General features: G+C 40.3%; 1 pseudogene; it reads left to right on the top strand.

The window, feature by feature from the left end:
* Positions 1-1,974: 1,974 nt before the first annotated feature.
* Positions 1,975-18,997, top strand: LOC122484275 (annotated as a pseudogene).
* The last annotated feature ends 889 nt before the right edge of the window (positions 18,998-19,886 follow it).

The raw sequence follows: 19,886 nt of genomic DNA on the forward strand, positions 1-19,886 counted from the left end.
TGAGTGTGGGGGAGGCATGACCACTAAAGAAGGGAGGCTTGAGAATGCAAAGAACCTTGTTTTTTTCTTGGAAGGATCATTACTTCTTCAGGCTGAATTACTCTCATCTTCTTTCTATTCTGTAGTTTTGACTTTTTTTGCCAAGGTGAGCCAGAATAACTTTTTTTTTTCAGAAACAGAAAATCCCTTCCTCTTTTTCTCCAGAGAAACCTGCGAGATGGAGCCCTGTTTTCCCTATTCATAAAAGCCCAAGTTCCTGGAGAGAGTTGGCAGAGATGACGACCCTCATCTAGACTTGTGGGAGGGAAAGGGATCTTAGGGGCTGTGCCAAGGATAAGACCTCTTGAAACCCATCATTTTATGCTTCTTGTCCTTGTAACTTCTGGGAAATTGTCTGCAACATTCCTGATAAATCACCAGAGTTTTGGCCAGGCTGATGAGACAGACTGGATGAGCAATCTGCTGCTCATCTCTACAGCTCCCGTGTGGTCACTTGTCTCTGGGGCTCCAGCCACAGGGAATTTGTTCTTTTCTGAGTGAGGACAGCTTACCCTCACCTCGGGACTCTCTGGAGTCCTCTCCTGCTTTAGAACTTGTCCTCCATTAAGGCACCTGGGTGGCTCAGTCAGTTAAGCATCTGACTTCAGCTCAGGTCATGATCTCACGGTTCGTGGGTTCAAGATCTGCATCAGGCTCTGTGCTGATTGCTCAGAACCGGGATTCTGCTTTGGATTGGTGTCTCCCTTTCTCTTTGCCCCTCCCCTGCTTGCTCTCTCTCTCTCAAAAAAAAATTTTTTTTATTATTATTTTTTTTTAATTTTTTTTCTTTTTTCAACGTTTTTATTTATTTTTGGGACAGAGAGAGACAGAGCATGAACGGGGGAGGGGCAGAGAGAGGGAGACACAGAATCGGAAACAGGCTCCAGGCTCTGAGCCATCAGCCCAGAGCCTGACGCGGGGCTTGAACTCACGGACCGCGAGATCGTGACCTGGCTGAAGTCGGACGCTTAACCGACTGCGCCACCCAGGCGCCCCCCCAAAAAATTTTTTTTAATTAAAAAAAAACATGACAGAACTCTGTCCTGTTAGACACACTTTTCCATTGCTTTTTAGCTCAACTCCTAACTCCTTTGTCCCTGCTCAGAGTAAGGAAAGGAGTTGGTAATTTTTCAGAAAGAACTCCGTCTTAATCTCACCTCTGAACACCTTGTACCTTGATCTCTATGTTATATAATATTTTGATGTGCACTTTCCTTTCCTATCACTTTTCAGAAGTCATTGTTCTATGTCTTACATCTAGACCAGGTTCGTATTTGGTGTATATTAATTGCTTACTCAGAGGGCTAGCACAGGGTCCAATAGATGGGAGAAAATGGTTTTAAAATTTTTAAAAATATTTTTGATTAAATTCACAAAGGCAAAAGCATATAGCTGTGATGAAAAAAATGTATTAACATCTACTGGACATTCAGTAGATATTAAGCATCTCCAAAAAATTATATTCTGGGTGAATGGACAGAAAGTAAACAGTAAAAGAGTAACACGGTATGAGAAAATATGAAAACAAAGAAGCAAGAGCACTAGTAGATAAGAAGTCCCACCACAGGGCTAGGTATCTACGCTGTGGCTTGATAAAAGGATTTGCAATTTAGAACAGATTTCAGGCTAGGTCTCAGTGTGGAGAGGTGATTTTGAGCTGAGTTTTCAAGGAAGTGATGGATTGAGGATGGATTTTTGCTAAGAGTGAGCAAGGCACATATAAGGCAGCCAGTGTAGGCTGGGGAGGAGTAGGAGCTGGGCTGAGAAGATGAGGCATAGGAAGGGATGTGTCACGTCAACCTAACTCGACCATGATAAAGACTGACTCCAGCTGAATGGCATGTATTTGAGCAGAGGAATGGCAAGATTGATGGATGCTTTAAAAAAAAACATTCCTGCTGGGTTGTAAACAGTGATGAGAGCAGACTGCATGAGATGGATGACAGTATCAGGGAGACTGGTGCAGAAGCTACTTCTGGAATCCAGGTAAAAGACTCAGTTGGAGGGGACATAATTTGAAGAGAATGCTTACAGGACATTCTGATGAACCGATGGTGACAGACAGTGATGAGCCTGCCATAGCCTTATGGACATGGACTTCTGTGACAAAATGACTACTTTGAAACAGGTTGACCTCAGAGCTTGAGCTCTTGGGGGCAGTGTCATTAATGTGGGGCAGATTAAACCCTGGACTCTAAGGGGTGGTAGAAGAAGAAGGCTCTTCTACTCAGGAACAGGGGCAGGATCAAGTATGTCTCCATTCCTCATAGGACTTTCTCCCCTTATTGTGGAGACACTTTTCATTTTTCTCATCTGTGCAGACACAGAAAGCCTCCATACAATCAAGATGTAGGGAGATAAGGAAATTTAGGACCTAGTTGGCCCTTACCCTACTGTAAAAACTCCACATTTGTACCATCTCCAAGGGGAGTATACATTTGGGCTCTGTATCTGTCTGTCTGTCTGTTTAAGGTGGAGAGACTTTCTTTTTTTTTTTTTTTTTCTGAAATTTATTGACAAATTGGTTTCCATACAACACCCAGTGCTCATCCCAAAAGGTGCCCTCCTCAATACCCATCACCCACCCTCTCCTCCCTCCCACGCCCCATCAACCCTCAGTTTGTTCTCAGTTTTTAACAGTCTCTTATGCTTTGGCTCTCTCCCATTCTAACCTCTTTTTTTTTTTTTTTTCCTTCCCCTCCCCCATGGGTTCCTGTTAAGTTTCTCAGGATCCACATAAGAGTGAAACCATATGGTATCTGTCTTTCTCTGTATGGCTTATTTCACTTAGCATCACACTCTCCAGTTCCATCCACGTTGCTACAAAAGGCCATATTTCATTTTTTCTCATTGCCACGTAATATTGCATTGTGTATATAAACCACAATTTCTTTATCCATTCATCAGTTGATGGACATTTAGGCTCTTTCCATAGATTGGCTATTGTTGAGAGTGCTGCTATGAACATTGGGGTACAAGTGGCCCTATGCATCAGTGCTCCTGTATCCCTTGGATAAATTCCTAGCAGTGCTATTGCTGGGTCATATGGTAGGTCTATTTTTAATTTTCTGAGGAACCTCCACACTGCTTTCCAGAGCGGCTGCACCAATTTGCATTCCCACCAACAGTGCAAGAGGGTTCCCATTTCTCCACATCCTCTCCAGCATCTATAGTCTCCTGATTTGTTCATTTTGGCCACTCTGACTGGCGTGAGGTGATACCTGAGTGTGGTTTTGATTTGTATTTCCCTGATAAGGAGCGATGCTGAACATCTTTTCATGTGCCTGTTGGCCATCCGGATGTCTTCTTTAGAGAAGTGTCTATTCATGTTTTCTGCCCATTTCTTCACTGGGTTATTTGTTTTTTGGGGGTGGAGTTTGGTGAGCTCTTTATAGATTTTGGATACTAGCCCTTTGTCCGATATGTCATTTGCAAATATCTTTTCCCATTCCGTTGGTTGCCTTTTAGTTTTGTTGGTTGTTTCCTTTGCTGTGCAGAAGCTTTTTATCTTCATAAGGTCCCAGAAATTCACTTTTGCTTTTAAATCCCTTGCCTTTGGGGATGTGTCGAGTAAGAGATTGCTACGGCTGAGGTCAGAGAGGTCTTTTCCTGCTTTCTCCTCTAAGATTTTGATGGTTTCCTGTCTCACATTTAGGTCCTTTATCCATTTTGAGTTTATTTTTGTGAATGGTGTGAGAAAGTGGTCTAGTTTCAACCTTCTGCATGTTGCTGTCCAGTTCTCCCAGCACCATTTGTTAAAGAGGCTGTCTTTTTTCCATTGGATGTTCTTTCCTGCTTTGTCAAAGATGAGTTGGCCATACGTTTGTGGGTCTAGTTCTGGGGTTTCTATTCTATTCCATTGGTCTATGTGTCTGTTTTGGTGCCAATACCATGCTGTCTTGATGATGACAGCTTTGTAGTAGAGGCTAAAGTCTGGGATTGTGATGCCTCCTGCTTTGGCCTTCTTCTTCAAAATTCCTTTGGCTATTCGGGGCCTTTATGTGGTTCCATATGAATTTTAGGATTGCTTGTTCTAGTTTCGAGAAGAATGCTGGTGCAATTTTGATTGGGATTGCATTGAATGTGTAGATAGCTTTGGGTAGTATTGACATTTTGACAATATTTATTTTTCCAATCCATGAGCAGGGAATGTCTTTCCATTTCTTTAAATCTTCTTCAATTTCCTTCATAAGCTTTCTATAGTTTTCAGCATACAGATCCTTTACATCTTTGGTTAGATTTATTCCTAGGTATTTTATGCTTCTTGGTGCAATTGTGAATGGGATCAGTTCCTTTATTTGTCTTTCTGTTGCTTCATTGTTAGTGTATAAGAATGCAACTGATTTCTGTACATTGATTTTGTATCCTGCAACTTTGCTGAATTCCTGTATCAGTTCTAGCAGACTTTTGGTGGAGTCTATCGGATTTTCCATGTATAATATCATGTCATCTGCAAAAAGCGAAAGCTTGACTTCATCTTTGCCAATTTTGATGCCTTTGATTTCCTTTTGTTGTCTGATTGCTGATGCTAGAACTTCCAGCACTATGTTAAACAGCAGCGGTGAGAGTGGGCATCCTTGTCGTGTTCCTGATCTCAGGGAAAAAGCTCTCAGTTTTTCCCCGTTGAGGATGATGTTAGCTGTGGGCTTTTCATAAATGGCTTTTATGATCTTTAAGTATGTTCCTTCTATCCCGACTTTCTCAAGGGTTTTTATTAAGAAAGGGTGCTGGATTTTGTCGAAGGCCTTTTCTGCATCGATTGACAGGATCATATGGTTCTTCTCTCTTTTTTTGTTGATGTGATGTATCACGTTGATTGATTTGCGAATGTTGAACCAGCCCTGCATCCCAGGAATGAATCCCACTTGATCATGGTGAATAATTCTTTTTATATGCCGTTGAATTCGATTTGCTAGTATCTTATTGAGAATTTTTGCATCCATATTCATCAGGGATATTGGCCTGTAGTTCTCTTTTTTTACTGGGTCTCTGTCTGGTTTAGGAATCAAAGTAATACTGGCTTCATAGAATGAGTCTGGAAGTTTTCCTTCCCTTTCTATTTCTTGGAATAGCTTGAGAAGGATAGGTATTATCTCTGCTTTAAACGTCTGGTAGAACTCCCTGGGAAGCCATCTGGTCCTGGACTCTTATTTGTTGGGAGATTTTTGATAACCGATTCAATTTCTTCGCTGGTTATGGGTCTGTTCAAGCTTTCTATTTCCTCCTGATTGAGTTTTGGAAGAGTGTGGGTGTTCAGGAATTTGTCCATTTCTTCCAGGTTGTCCAATTTGTTGGCATATAATTTTTCATAGTATTCCCTGATAATTGTTTGTATCTCTGAGGGATTGGTTGTAATCATTCCATTTTCATTCATGATTTTATCTATTTGGGTCATCTCCCTTTTCTTTTTGAGAAGCCTGGCTAGAGGTTTGTCAATTTTGTTTATTTTTTCAAAAAACCAACTCTTGGTTTCGTTGATCTGCTCTACAGTTTTTTTAGTTTCTATATTGTTTATTTCTGCTCTGATCTTTATTATTTCTCTTCTTCTGCTGGGCTTAGGCTACCTTTGCTGTTCTGCTTCTAGTTCCTTTAGGTGTGCTGTTAGATTTTGTATTTGGGATTTTTCTTGTTTCTTGAGATAGGCCTGGGTTGCAATGTATTTTCCTCTCAGGACTGCCTTTGCTGCGTCCCAAAGCGTTTGGATTGTTGTATTTTCATTTTCGTTTGTTTCCATATATTTTTGAATTTCTTCTCTAATTGCCTGGTTGACCCACTCATTCGTTAGTAGGGTGTTCTTTAACCTCCACGCTTTTGGAGGTTTTCCAGACTTTTTTCTGTGGTTGATTTCAAGCTTCATAGCATTGTGGTCTGAAAGTAAGCATGGTATAATTTCAATTCTTGTAAACTTATGAAGGGCTGTTTTGTGACCCAGTATATGATCTATCTTGGAGAATGTTCCATGTGCACTCGAGAAGAAAGTATATTCTGTTGCTTTGGGATGCAGAGTTCTAAATACATCTGTCAAGTCCATCTGATCCAGTGTCTCATTCAAGGCCCTTGTTTCTTTATTGACCATGTGTCTAGATGATCTATCCATTTCTGTAAGTGGTGTATTAAAGTCCCCTGCAATTACCACATTCTTATCAATAAGGTTGCTTATGTTTATGAGTAATTGTTTTATATATTTGGGGGCTCCGGTATTCGGTGCATAGACATTTATAATTGTTAGCTCTTCCTGATGGATAGACCCTGTAACTATTATATAATGTCCTTCTTCATCTCTTGTTACAGCCTTTAATTTAAAGTCCAGTTTGTCTGATATAAGTATGGCTACTCCAGCTTTCTTTTGGCTTCCAGTCGCATGATAAATAGTTCTCCATCCCCTCACTCTCAATCTAAAGGTGTCCTCAGGTCTAAAATGAGTCTCCTGTAGACAGCAAAAAGATGGGTCTTGTTTTTTCATCCATTCTGATACCCTATGTCTTTTGGTTGGCGCATTTAATCCATTTACATTCAGTGTTATTATAGAAAGATACGGGTTTAGAGTCATTGTGATGTCTGTATGTTTTATGCTTATAGTGATGTCTCTGGGACTTTGTCTCACAGGGTCCCCCTTGGGATCTCTTGTAGGGCTGGTTTAGTGGTGACAAATTCCTTCAGTTTTTGTTTGTTTGGGAAGACCTTTATCTCTCCTTCTATTCTAAATGACAGACTTGCTGGATAGAGGATTCTTGGCTGCATATTTTTTCTGTCTAGCACCCTGAAAATCTCGTGCCAATTCTTTCTGGCCTGCCAAGTTTCAAAAGAGAGATCAGTCACGAGTCTTATAGGTCTCCCTTTATATGTGAGGGCACGTTTACCCCTTGCTGCTTTCAGAATTTTCTCTTTATCCTTGTATTTTGCCAGTTTCACTATGATATGTCGTGCAGAAGATCGATTCAAGTTACGTCTTAAGGGAGTTCTCTGTGCCTCTTGGATTTCAATGCCTTTTTCCTTCCCCAGTTCAGGGAAGTTCTCAGCTATTATTTCTTCAAGTACCCCTTCAGCACCTTTCCCTCTCTCTTCCTCCTCTGGGATACCAATTATGCGTATATTATTTCTTTTTAGTGTATCGCTTAATTCTCTAATTTTCCCCTCATACTCCTGGATTTTTTTATCTCTCTTTTTCTCAGCTTCCTCTTTTTCCATAACTTTATCTTCTAGTTCACCTATTCTCTCCTCTGCCAGGTGGAGAGACTTTCAATGGTGTAACACTTCTTCAATGACAGAATAAAGAATACACGAAATAGGGACGCCTGAGTGCTCAGTTGGTTAAGCGCCTGATTTTGGCTCAGGTCATGATCTCAGGGTTCGTTGGTTTGAGCCCCGTGTCAGGCTTTGTGCTGATAATTCAGAGTCTGGAGCCTGCTTTGGATTCTCTGTCTCCCTTTCTCTCTGTTCCTTTCCAGTTCTCTCTCTCTTGAGTGCATGCAAAATAAATAAATAAACATTAAAAAAACACATGAATAAGGAAACGTAAGCACTTATATTAGTTTTCTGGGGCTGCCATAAAAAGATGCACCACAAATGGTTGGCTTAGGTGAAATTCATTTTCTCACAGTGCTGGAGGCTAAAAGTACAAGATCAACTTGTTGGCAGGGTTGGTTCCTTCCATGGGTGGTGACAGAGGATCTGTTCCATGTCTCTGCTTGCTTTTGATAGCTTTCTGGCAACCTTTGATGTTCTCTGTAGATGCACCACCCTGATCTCAGCTCTTGTCTTTATGTGGCCTTCTCCATGTGTGCATGTCCATCTGTGTCCCCAAATTTCCCCATTTTATGAAGATGCAGTCATGTTGAATTAAGGCCCGTCATAATGACTTCACATTAACTTGATCATCTGCAAAGACACTATTTCCAAGTAAAGTTACATCTACACATACTGGGGGTTAGGACTTTGACATCTTTTGGGGGAATATAATTCAAACCATAATAGCACTCAATGTGTTTGAAACAGGACAGACTTTATCTTTCTATCTATGGCCTTCATTATATATTGATTCTTTTCTCCCATGACCAACAGCAACCAACGGTTGCCTCATTGGAATTTATGTTTCCTGAGTCTCTATCTTCTCAGGTATAGGTTGTGACCCTATGAGTATATGAACCTGTTCTTTCCTCCCTAAAAACATATTCCTTTCTGTGCCCATCGACCTCCTTGTTGTATGTCCAGGTCAAGGTGAAATTCCATCTACAAATACAAGACTCCCCAGACCACCCATCTGGTCTTGAGGTCTCTATTCCTATACCGCCAGAGCACTGTGTAGCTGTCTAGTTCATACAGCCTTTCCCTCTGTTTGTCTTTGTTAACATCTGTGCAGTAATGGAGAGAATTCTGAAAGAAGATCCTGAGGATTGTATGTCCACTCAACTCTACCTTTTATAATAGAATGACGTCTGTAAATAGAATGATCTGGAAGCCATGTGATTCTATGTACACATGTGAAGAAAGATTCTATGTACACTCTTATTTCTCAGGGATTCTTATATAAGGAATAAATAGGTCAGAGTGACTTGTAAATGGTAATTGGTTATAAAACCATTAGTGACAAAATTACCTCCCTATTGTGATCCTTGCTATTTCTGTAGGTGTCTCTGGGGAACGAATTTGAGGGCATGGGGAAGGCTCTATGTGGGACAGGTGTGTTAGGAGATAAATTCTTCTCAGTTGTTAGAGAACTACTAATAGATAGGAAGAAAAGCTTAAGGGGTACCTGGGTGGCTCAGTCGGTTGAGTGTCTGACTGGCTCAAGTCATAATCTCACAGTTCATGAGTCTGAGCCCCCCAGCAGGCTGTCTGCTGTCAGCATGGAGCCTGCTTCAAATCCTGTCCTCCTCTCTCTGCCCCTCCCCCACTTGCTAGTGCACTTTCTTCCTCTCTCTCCTTCTCTCTTTCTTTCAAAAATAAATAAACATTTGGGGCGCCTGGGTGGCTCAGTTGGTTAAGCGTCTGACTTCGGCCTAGGTCATGATCTCACGTTTGTGGGTTCAAGCCCCGCATTGGGCTCTGTGCTGACAGCTCAGAGCCTGGAGCCTGTTTCGGATTCTGTGTCTCCCTTTCTTTCTGCCCCTCCCCGACTTGCACTCTATCTCTCTCTGTCTCAAAAATAAATAAACATAAATAAATAAACATTAAAAAAAGGAAAAAAAGCTGAAAAGTTGATGAGAAAGATCTAATCATCTATGGAGAGATGAGGAGATTCTAACTTTATATATTTATCACATATTGTGTTCCTGTGTATGATGTACTGTTCTAGGTACTGAGGATCCGTCAGTGAACAAAATCTATGGGTTACTTTTTAGGAGGAAGAGACAGATATTTAAAGAAAGATGTTTTATATTATGTAGTAAAAATAAAAGAAATATAGCGAATGTACAGCAAACGATAGTATCAGCAGTATTGCTATAGAGAAGTTAACAAAGCAGGTCCTGATGAGAAGGCATAAAAGGAGACTGAATGAAAACTAAGAGTCATGCTGATGTCGGAGGAGAGTGATTCTATGTAGAGAGACAAGTGCAAAGTTTCTGAGGTAGCAGTGACTTCTGTGCTTTTGACATTGAGGAACTGGAGAGAAAGGCAGGGTGGATAAAGCTCAAAACCAGTATGCTAAGTGAAGAAGTCAGCCTCAAAAGATCATATATTATAATTCCATTCTTATTATACATTATAATATAAATATACAAGATTGTAAAATATAAAAACACAAGATTGATGATTTCCTAAGGCTCAAGTTCAGAATGGGGTGACTACTAATGGCATGAGGCTTGTTTTCATGTGATAGAAATGTTCTAGAATTGGACTGTGGTGTTAGTTATCCAGTTCCATAAGTTTACTAGAATCATTGCATTGTACTCTTGAAATTAATGCATTTGATAGAAATATTACTTGATAAAATTGTTTTTTAAAAAAGGTCATGTAAATATCAAGAGTGGGATCACTCCACTCAGGAGAAGAGCAGTGCAAAAGCCCAGGGGCCACAGTGGGTTTAGTGTATTTAACAGGAAGGATGTGTTTTGGGATGGGCAAGTAAAGACCGGAAAAACTTATGGGTTGCACAAGGTTCTTGGTAGGAAGGGCTTCAGTTTGTCCGTCTACCAGTAGAAGAAGACAAACTAGCAAGCTTGCCCTGATGGGGTGAAATTTATCATGCTACATAAACTGAGAGTGACGTGTTTAAAATTATTACAAAGAGTGCTTTTCATTCTGCTACTGACCTACTTCTCTTGTCCGTTTTCTTCTCTATATTGAATATTAATGTTTTGCCCAATTCCAAATCTCTACATAATCAGTATCCTTTCTATTTCTGCCTTTCTTATCATGTCCCCTTCAACATTCCAGCCCTACAGGAGTCTGTGAGCAAGAAGAGCCTCAGTTGTCAGGAAAGGAAGAAGCCAGGGGAGCACTGCAATGGATTTTCTAGCATAGGTAAACTTTAAGAGGGACTTGACCTACTGGAGCTTCTGACAGAGCCCCTGAGCCTGGACTGTGGCCACACCTTCTGCTGAGATTGCATCACTGCAAAGAACAGGGACTCACCAAGGAGGGGAGAGCAACTGTCCTGTGTGCCAGTGCAAATATCAGCTTCAGAATCTCTGACCTAACCACCCTCTGGCCGGCATTGTGGAGAGAGTCAGGGAAAATAGGAGCCCACAGAAGAAAAAGTTCTGTGAGAATCATGGAAAAACACTCTGTGTCTTCTGTAAGGAGCATGGGAAGGCTGGTTGCCAGCACACTGCAGTGTCTCAGGAGTATCACGGTCATCATATATTCCTCACAGAGAAGGTGGTCAAGGAATGTCATGTAGGCTCAAGGGTGAAAGAAGATGGGGCAGGATGATACCTGAAGTGAATTCTTCACTTTTTAAGCTTATGTTCCTCCCCTTGCCATCATAAAACTGAGCTCTGAAATCTCTTTTCCATACCCTTTTCTCAGCTTCTGAGACCTAAAGGATATTTCTGTGCATTCTTTCATCTGATCAGGAATGAGTCTAGATTAGAGACCCTTAGCAAAGAGAAGTTGGATGAATGGAGAAATGCTTCCCAAGATAAAATCTGATAGCCACTTTGAGCAGAAGGGTTTTTGGGGAACATGGCTGGTTGGATGTGGAGAATGCTGTCAATGAGAGGAAAGGAATTTCCTTGCTGCAGGATCACTTCTTCCTCTAGGAAAAGAGAGAATCAGGTTACTCTTGATCAAGGGGTGATAACTTGCAGCACACAGGGATAAAGAATACATTAACCTCTTCAGATTTTTGTCTACATAGTAGATTCTAATCATCAGTTTCATTTCCGTAACCTAGTCTCTTCTGTGATGAGTCTTATTTCTTCCTTCTATCCAGGTGCTAAGAAAGCTCATAACTTGACTCTGGTGATTCTTTTTCTCATAGTAGAAACTCCAGGCAACTCTGAAGAAGCTGAGGAAGGAGCAGCAGAAAGTAGAAGAGCTTGAAGTTGACATCAGAGAGGAGAGAGATTCCTGGAAGGCAGGAAAATATTTCCTGAGGGAGTTCTGAGGCAGGAAACAAGGCAGCATCTTAGTCCAGTCACAAGGAGGCCCCTTTCTCTTGGTTACCTCACAATTAATGAGTTCAGAAGATATTTGATTAGTCCTCATTTCATTCCTTCCCTGTTGGAATTGGGTTCCAGAGGGTAGACATATCACAAATAAAACCAAATATTTGGAGGTGAAGGCATAGGAGAAAGCCATGTAAAAGTGACTAATGAATCTCATGTTCCATATCCATCATCAAGTTTGAGGCACTAATACTTCCAGAAAACATACTGAGAAAAGCCCAGTGTTTCCTATTTAGGAGGTGTGGGTGGAAGGGCTTACTATACAGTGTGGCATGATTATCCAGGACAGATATCTTCAAGCCAAGACTCATCCAGGTGTCATATTGTGTCTGAGGGTGGGCCCTGCTAAAGTAGACTTTAATATATTCCTTTGGAAGAAATCCAAAGGAAAGTCATGGGGAAATGGCTTTCTCAGTAGTTGCTCACTACCTCATTGAGAAGTCCCTGAGGAAGATAATTCTTGTCTTGGTTCCCAGGCCCAGACAAAGTAGGCCCTTGGCCAAACAGACTGACTGCCTCTTTCTCTTCCCGTCCCCAAAGAATCATATGCAGACTGAGAGACAAAGGATTCTGAAAGAGTTTAATGAAATGAAAGGCCTCCTGGACAGCAAGGAGAAGAGGGTGTTGCAAAAGCTGGAGGAAGACAAAGTAAATGTGTTGGATAACTTGGTAGTGGCCAGAGACCAGCTGGACTGGCAGAGGCAGTACTTGAGAGGGCTCATCTCACACATTGAGCATCAGATATGGTGGTCCTCAGAAGACATGCTGCAGGTAAGGCTTCGGTTGGAGCGTTTACATGATGAGATTTAGGGGAAACAGAGAGTAAATTTCCTTCCCTGCTGGATTTCTTCATTTTCTTCCTTATGGTGACATTGAAAGGCTCTTGGGCCCCTCCATACCCACTCTCTATCATTTCAAAGCTTGGAGGGATAATTCAAAGAATGGCAAAGAAAATTGCCATTGTTAGCAATTCATAAAAGGCAGTGCAAAAAATTTGAAGACAAGATTCTTTTTAACGTTTATTTATTTTTGAGACAGAGAGAGACAGAGCATGAACGGGGAAGGGGCAGAGAGAGAGGGAGACACAGAATCGGAAGCAGGCTCCAGGCTCCGAGCCATCAGCCCAGAGCCCGACACGGGGCTCGAACTCACAGACTGCGAGATGGTGACCTGAGCTGAAGTCGGACGCTTAATTGACTGAGCCACCCAGGCGCCCCGAAGACAAGATTCTTTATAAGCTCCCCTTATCTATGCTCTATCATTTGTAAGGCATCTCTTCATTAAGTTTTGTCAAATAACACAAATCTCTATTTACATTTGATTTTCTTGTTGTTGTTGAGTACTAGACTGTGCAATATTTGTAGTTTTGATTTTCATTTCCCTAATATAGACCAATAATGTTGTGCATCTTTTCATGGGTTTATTGTCCATTTGTATATTTTCTTTGGAGAAGTATCTATTCAAATTTTTCCCCATTTTTTGAATTGGCTTTTTGTTGTTGTTGCATTGTTGTAGTTTGTTGTATATTCTATGACTAATACCTTATCAGATATATGATTTGCAAATATCATCTACCTTTTTGTGCATTGTCTCTTCATAGTGTTCTTTGGTGCATAGAAATTTTTAACTTTGGGGTAGTTCAACTTAGCGGTTTTTCTTTTATTCCTTGTGCTTTTGTTGTTGTTGTTATATCCAAGAAATCATTACCAAATCTAATATTGTGAATATTTTTCTCTTTGTTTTCTTCTAACAGTTATATAGTTTTATATCTCAAGTCTAGATCTTTAATTCATCTTGATTTATAATTTATATGTGATGCAAGTCATCTATGTTTAATAGTATTGTAACCATTGTATTATTTTGAGCCATTTTGGGGGGAAATAATTTGGTAAAAAGAATGAGGAGATGGCAATCAGTGAAGGGATGGACTGTATGGGACTTTTGTTTGTCCAACCTCAATTCAATTACCTCCCTCTTTCTTTCTTTCTTTCTTTCTTTCTTTCTTTCTTTCTTTCCTTTCTAGAACTTCTTGAATTACTCTTTGAAGAACCATTCTTACTCCCAGTCTATGTAGTTGGTTAGGGTTGATAAAATCAGTAGCTTTAGGGATGTGTCTCTAAATTCTAGGTAAGTCAGAATATCAGATTCTTATGTTTACCAATAATGCAGTAATTATTTTGACATATGCATCTGACCCAATTCAGGTCAAAGATTTTTATGCCTTTGAATTTTACTGTCATGACTAGGAAAGAGAAATTCTCTTTTTCACTAGGTAGTATATAAGGGATTATCATTTAAACCAGGAGATTCAAGTTGATGCCACACAGAGCCTAAAAAGAAAGTCAATATTGCAAGTAGAAAATAGAATTAGAATTTTGAGAATAACAGATTCTGATGACAAGATTTTCACTTAAAAACCACCTATGACGAAATTTACACCTGCCCCTGAATTTATTCATCTTTCTTTTAAATTTAAACCAGTTTTATTTGGGTTTTTGTCATATACAATAACAAGAAAAAGCCTAATACAGAGAGTAAAACTTTATCTGAAATGTAGAGTCAACTGAAGGCCAGGTCTTCATTGGTATAAAAGGGGTTGGGCTGGAAAGAGGAAAACCAATATATTGGTACATTCTGTTCTATGATGGGAATAAAAAGATGGCTAAAAGATTTTGAGACCATGGGCTGGATTGACAATACAATATTGAAATTCAGAGTAAGATATTATAGTTTCTAAGACTGTGACGGAGTATGTATTGGTATCATTTGGGGCAATGGAATATAAACATTTGGGAAATAGTAAATTACATTTTAGACTTTCTCAGGTTCTGGTTCCTCTGGCTTATTTCATGCTCAAATATTGATGAGATTACCTATAGGTAACGGAGAGGAGGTATATAGAATGAGTGAAAGAAAGCTAGAGAAACATTCACTTGAAGTGTTTGTTTGCATGTACCCACAGCAAAAGAAAGTATACTTTTGGAGAACTATTATTATTGATTATTCATCTTTGACTCTCCAGAGCCTGGAATGATGTCTGGCACATATGTGTTTCACCTTTATCTGTCTCTGGAATAAATAAAAGCATAATGAATTAATGAGGTCTTCTCATGTACGTATTTGTTTAAAAATGTCAAGCCTCTTCTCTTCTTTTAAATATATCCCATCTCCAAGCACTGGAAGCATCTTTCTGACACTCACATGAGTCCTCAGGATGGTTGATCTGGATCTTATCATATATTCTGTCCTCCACATTCTGATCATCTCTTTTTTCACACCTTAGCAAGGGATGTTAGGGGGTTAAGGTGGATAAAACTTTTCAAGGTAGGAGGGCTTATAAATCCTTGGAGGGTTGCCAGATCAAATCCAGGATGCATAATTAAATTTGAATTTCAGATAAATTATAAATCATTTTTTTAGTAGAAGGATATCCTAAATATTGCAGGAGTCTTGCTTAAGCTAAAGTATATTTTTACTTAAAATGAAAATTTAACTATCCATTTTTATTTTCTAAGTATACCAATCCTGTACTTGACTCATGTTTTCTCTCTTCTCCAGGATTTGATTAATGTCATGAAAAGGTATGTGTGGGAGACCAGGTATGGTCCTTTCTTATGTGAAGACAGAATTATAGCCATGAGAGTTATCTTGGGATGAATAAGAAATTTAAAAAAACCACAGAGCTGGGGAATTGGGAAATTATATCATTTTAAATTTTTGATCACAGGTGAAAGTTTTCAATGGAATTTGGGTGGCGGGAGGTCACACAGTTAGGGCCAGTAAGAACATGATTTCACTAATTTTAGTCAAACCTTAGTCTCTGCTTCAGCTTGTTTCCATATTTCATAGGTACCTGTCTTATTTCAGGGAGGATCCTATCCTCTATCTTCCAGACCCCCAAGTTTTCCACAAAGGCAGCTCCTTTCATTTATTTTTCTTCCTGAAGATAGAAGAAACAAGGTCTTTCTAGTGGTTTCATTGGGGCTTCAGAAAAAACAAAAAAAACAAAAAAACAAAACAAACAAAAAAACCCAACCCCTGTCTTGGAGAACAGTGGCTTTGGTCCTGGTGCCAATAATTAATTTCTACTTGCTTACACACTTTAGTATCTTATAGAAAATATGGCCTTTTTGTGTCTAAAGTGGCCTATCCACATGGCAGCTTCAAGGTCTTCCCAAATACATGAAATTCAAACCACTATTCATTTGGTTGTCATAACTTCTCCTTTTCCACATGTGTGTAATATTTCCCCAGAGAATGTAACCTCAAATATTATTCTCTAGACATCTGTACTGGGATACCAGGCTTTGGAGACCCTTCAGACTCTTAACATAGAGCTCCATACTTGATAACCTAAATCCCTCTGTAGTCAGGTTCTGGAGCTTCTTTACTGACCACCTGTCTGGGAACTCACATCTCTGGCCTCTCACTGGTGGAACCCCTAGGGTGGCAGTGACTTCTTCATGTATCAAATACTTGATTTTTTTTTTTAGAGTCATCAAATACCTGTTAAATGCATCATTATTTTATACAGTTTTATTATTTTAAGAGGTAGAGAGTATGGGGTTAGTTTCGCCATTTTAGAAGGAAGAACATGAGCTTCATTGAGGTGAAGACCCCTTCTGAAGGTCACACAGAGGGCAAATGGAAAGGTAGATGTGAGCAGATATTTTTTCTGGTTGCAGCATCAGGTCTCTCCCTGTTCCCCTCCTCAGGACCTTCAGTGGAGAGGATTCAAGTACATCAGTGGAGTGAAAAGTGGGAGAAGCAGTGGTCTTGCAGAGGTCAGACATGTGGGGTGACCAATTTTGTCTTCTCTAGGAGTGAGAGCTGGATTTTGAAGAGGCCAAACATTGTTTCCAAGAAACCGAAGAGTACATACCAAATTCCAGATCTGAAAGGGACGCTGCAAGTGTTTAAAGGTAAGGAGAGTCAGAGGAAGGGTGTGGGTGTCAAATTGTTGTAGTATTGGGGCAAAATGGGGAAGAGGGTGTGGTTTCTAGATGAGGATAAAAGAGAGGATGTAGGCCTGACAAGCGGAGATAGATATATTGTGTGGAAGATGAGATCATATCTAAGGGGGAATGGTCAAGGTGTCTGATTCATCATTTCATTCACCAGTTGATAGCCACACAGGGCCTCGTGCCTCCATTCTAGTGAGAAGCCAAGTATCAGGGTTTAATCCCTTTGCTTTTAACAACATCATTGAAACTTTTGTCATTTCAGAGCTGACAGAGGTTCAACGCTACTGGGGTAAGAAGGAGTTACAGGTTGTTCAAACTGCCATGTTCTGATCCCTTTTAGAAGTTGTGGTTACTATCAGGTCCCATGATCTTAGCTTCATGTGCTCCCCCCCAAACATGCATGCATACAACAGTTCTTAAGTGTGCTACTCATCTCTGACCCATCAACATGAGTTCCTCCCAGTCAGTTCCTGATGTTCCACCTCAAATGTCATAAGACACACCTGCTCTGTATCCTTCACCCAACCCTGTCATTTTTCCCACAGTGGACGTGATGCTGAAGCCAGTCAATGCTATTTTGAATATTACCATTTCTGCAGATAAAAGACAGGTAAAAGGCATACAAGATTTCTCTCTTCAAAATATACATCTATGTAGTCTCTCTCTTTTTGATGTCTTGGGTTGCCAGCATTTCTCCGAAGGGAAGTATTACTGGGAAGTAGATGTGTCTGAGAAGATCGCCTGGATCCTGGGGGTGCACAGTAAAGCAAGAAGCCCCAAGAGAAAGGGGAGTTCTGGGTTTGTTTTTGACCCGAATGTATATCTTCCAGATGTTTACTCCAGATACAACCCTCAATTTGGCTACTGGGTTATTGGGTTACAGAATGAATCTGGTTATAAGGTTTTTGAGGAGTCTTCCACCTTTGATCCCAAGGTCTTGACTCTTTGCATGACTGTCCCTCCCCGTATTGGGGTTTTCCTAGACTATGAAGCAGGCATTGTCTCATTTTTCAATATCGCAAACCATGGGTCACTCATCTCCAAGTTTTCTAGATGTCAGTTTTTTCAGACTACTTATCCATATTTTAATCCTTGGAATTGTCCAGTCTCCATCATCCTGTGCCCACCAAGCTCCTCAACCTCTTGGCACCCCCCTCACTTTTGTGTAGTGCTCCTTGTCCTTGGGGCTCATCTCCTACACCTGAGCTCATCTGCACCATTCTGAAACCTCTTCCTTCTTTTCTCCATCTTTTATTTTAGAATGTCTTTGGAAGAGTCTGCTAGCACTTCTGTAACAAATTACCACAGAGTGGGTGGCTTAAACAACAGAAATTTCTTGTCTCACAGTTGTGGAGGCTGGAAGTCTAACACCAAGGTGTCAGCAAAGTTGGCTTTTTTCTGAGGGCTGTGAGGGAAGGGTCTCTTCCTTGCATTGTAGGTGGCTGTCTTCTCTCTGTGTATATTCATATCATCTTCCCACTGTTGCATGCCTCTGTGTCTAAATCTCCCCTTTTCTAAGAACACTAATCAGATTGGAGCAAGGCCCATCCTAATTACATCATTTGACTTAATCACCCCTGTAAAGACCCTCTCTCCAAAAGATCACACTCTGAAATATTGGGGGTTAGGATTGTAACACATGAACTTAAGGGGAACACAAGTCAACTCAACAGTCTTTTGCATGTCTTTGCCATGCAGCGAAAGCTTGAACCATTTTCTACATAATATTTTGTTCTCACTAGGAAAGAATATTTTTTTTCTTATTTGTTTTTGTTTATTATGAGGAGAGGATGCTTATTTGCAAAGGGAACACATGTAATCCTTTCTGTAGAAAGACCAGTATTGCTGTACCACATCTGACATCTCTTTTCCTCATTCCCGCTGCTGTTTAATGGAATTAACAAGGAAAACTTATCAATTCTACCCCTATACATAGGATTTAGGACAGTGCATAGGAATCTGTCATTTGGTAGTGAATCCTTCAGAGTGTGTTGCTTTACAGTGGCACCCCTTTATATGACGGAGTTAAAGCAGAAGTGCACAAATAAAATATTTACCAAGAGTGGATTTTTGGTGCTCAGAGTTTCTGAGGTCAAATCTCATGTCTTTACTTACAATTTGTGTAAACTTGAACAAGTTATTTAGCACCTCTTGGTCTCATTTTCCTAAAATAAAAAATTCATGTGAAAGATTGTACCTACTTCCTAGGGTCACTTTGAGAAACCAAATTTTATTAGATGTGAAGCACTTATCTAAGAGTCTTACATGAAAGAGTAAACATTTGTTATTGCTGAAAAAATATAAGCTGTATTAATGAGGAACAATTTTTTGTTTTGTTCTGGTTTGGTTTTGCTTTAATAAAATGATAATTGGCTCACTGAAGTCTCATTTCCCAGATTCCAAAACTCCACTGCAGACAATATGAGTTTTCATGTTGTGTCGTGTAGAGAGCGTCATGTCTAGGCTCAGCTGTGCTGATGAAAGACAGCCTTCTGGTGTTCAGTCCTTGTCCTTGTGGTGAAACATCTGAGTATACCTCTGCATTTACCACCCTATGCACTCTTCTTCTCCTTCTCCTCCTCCTCCTCCTCTCCCTTCTCTTCCCACTCCCCATCTCCTCCCCCCTCCTTCTTCCTCCTCCTCTTTCTCTTCCTCCCTCTCCCTCCTCCTCCTTCTTCTTTTTCTTCTTCTCCCTCTTCTTTGTCAGAATATGAAATGAAGAATAGAACTACCTAGCATAGTGAAGACACAGATTGCTCTTTGAGAAGCATGCATTATAAAATAGAGCAGACTATGCCACTGTACAAAATTTGAATCAAGATTCACAGGACTTTAGAGAAAGATGCATACCTTGGCCATGCTGGATGAAAATGAAAGTGTCTGGAGTGGGATCAATATTTATATGTCTGTCTATATACACACATGCATACACACGCATGTACACCTATGGGTATATATACCTGTAACCATTTGTATAAATACGTGAATATATATTAACATCATTCTGGTTAGTCTTTACAAATATCCTAAGAGGAAGAAATTTATATCAGGAGATTAAAAGGGTTTACAAATGGAAGAAAAAAATTCTAGAAGTTTGTAAGCTGTTAGAATTTTCCCCTAAGGTTTCAAGGTTAATGAGTGAGAGAGGCAGGAATAGTACCAGCTGTGTGCTACTCCCACACCTGTGTGCTGTCCTCTGCACCACACCACAGAGAAGGCAGCAACTTGACTCCCAAGGATATGGGGAAGGAGGGAGAGCCAGGAAATGCTG

This window comes from Prionailurus bengalensis, chromosome D1 (genome assembly GCF_016509475.1).
Source record: "Prionailurus bengalensis isolate Pbe53 chromosome D1, Fcat_Pben_1.1_paternal_pri, whole genome shotgun sequence".
NCBI lineage: Eukaryota > Metazoa > Chordata > Mammalia > Carnivora > Felidae > Prionailurus > Prionailurus bengalensis.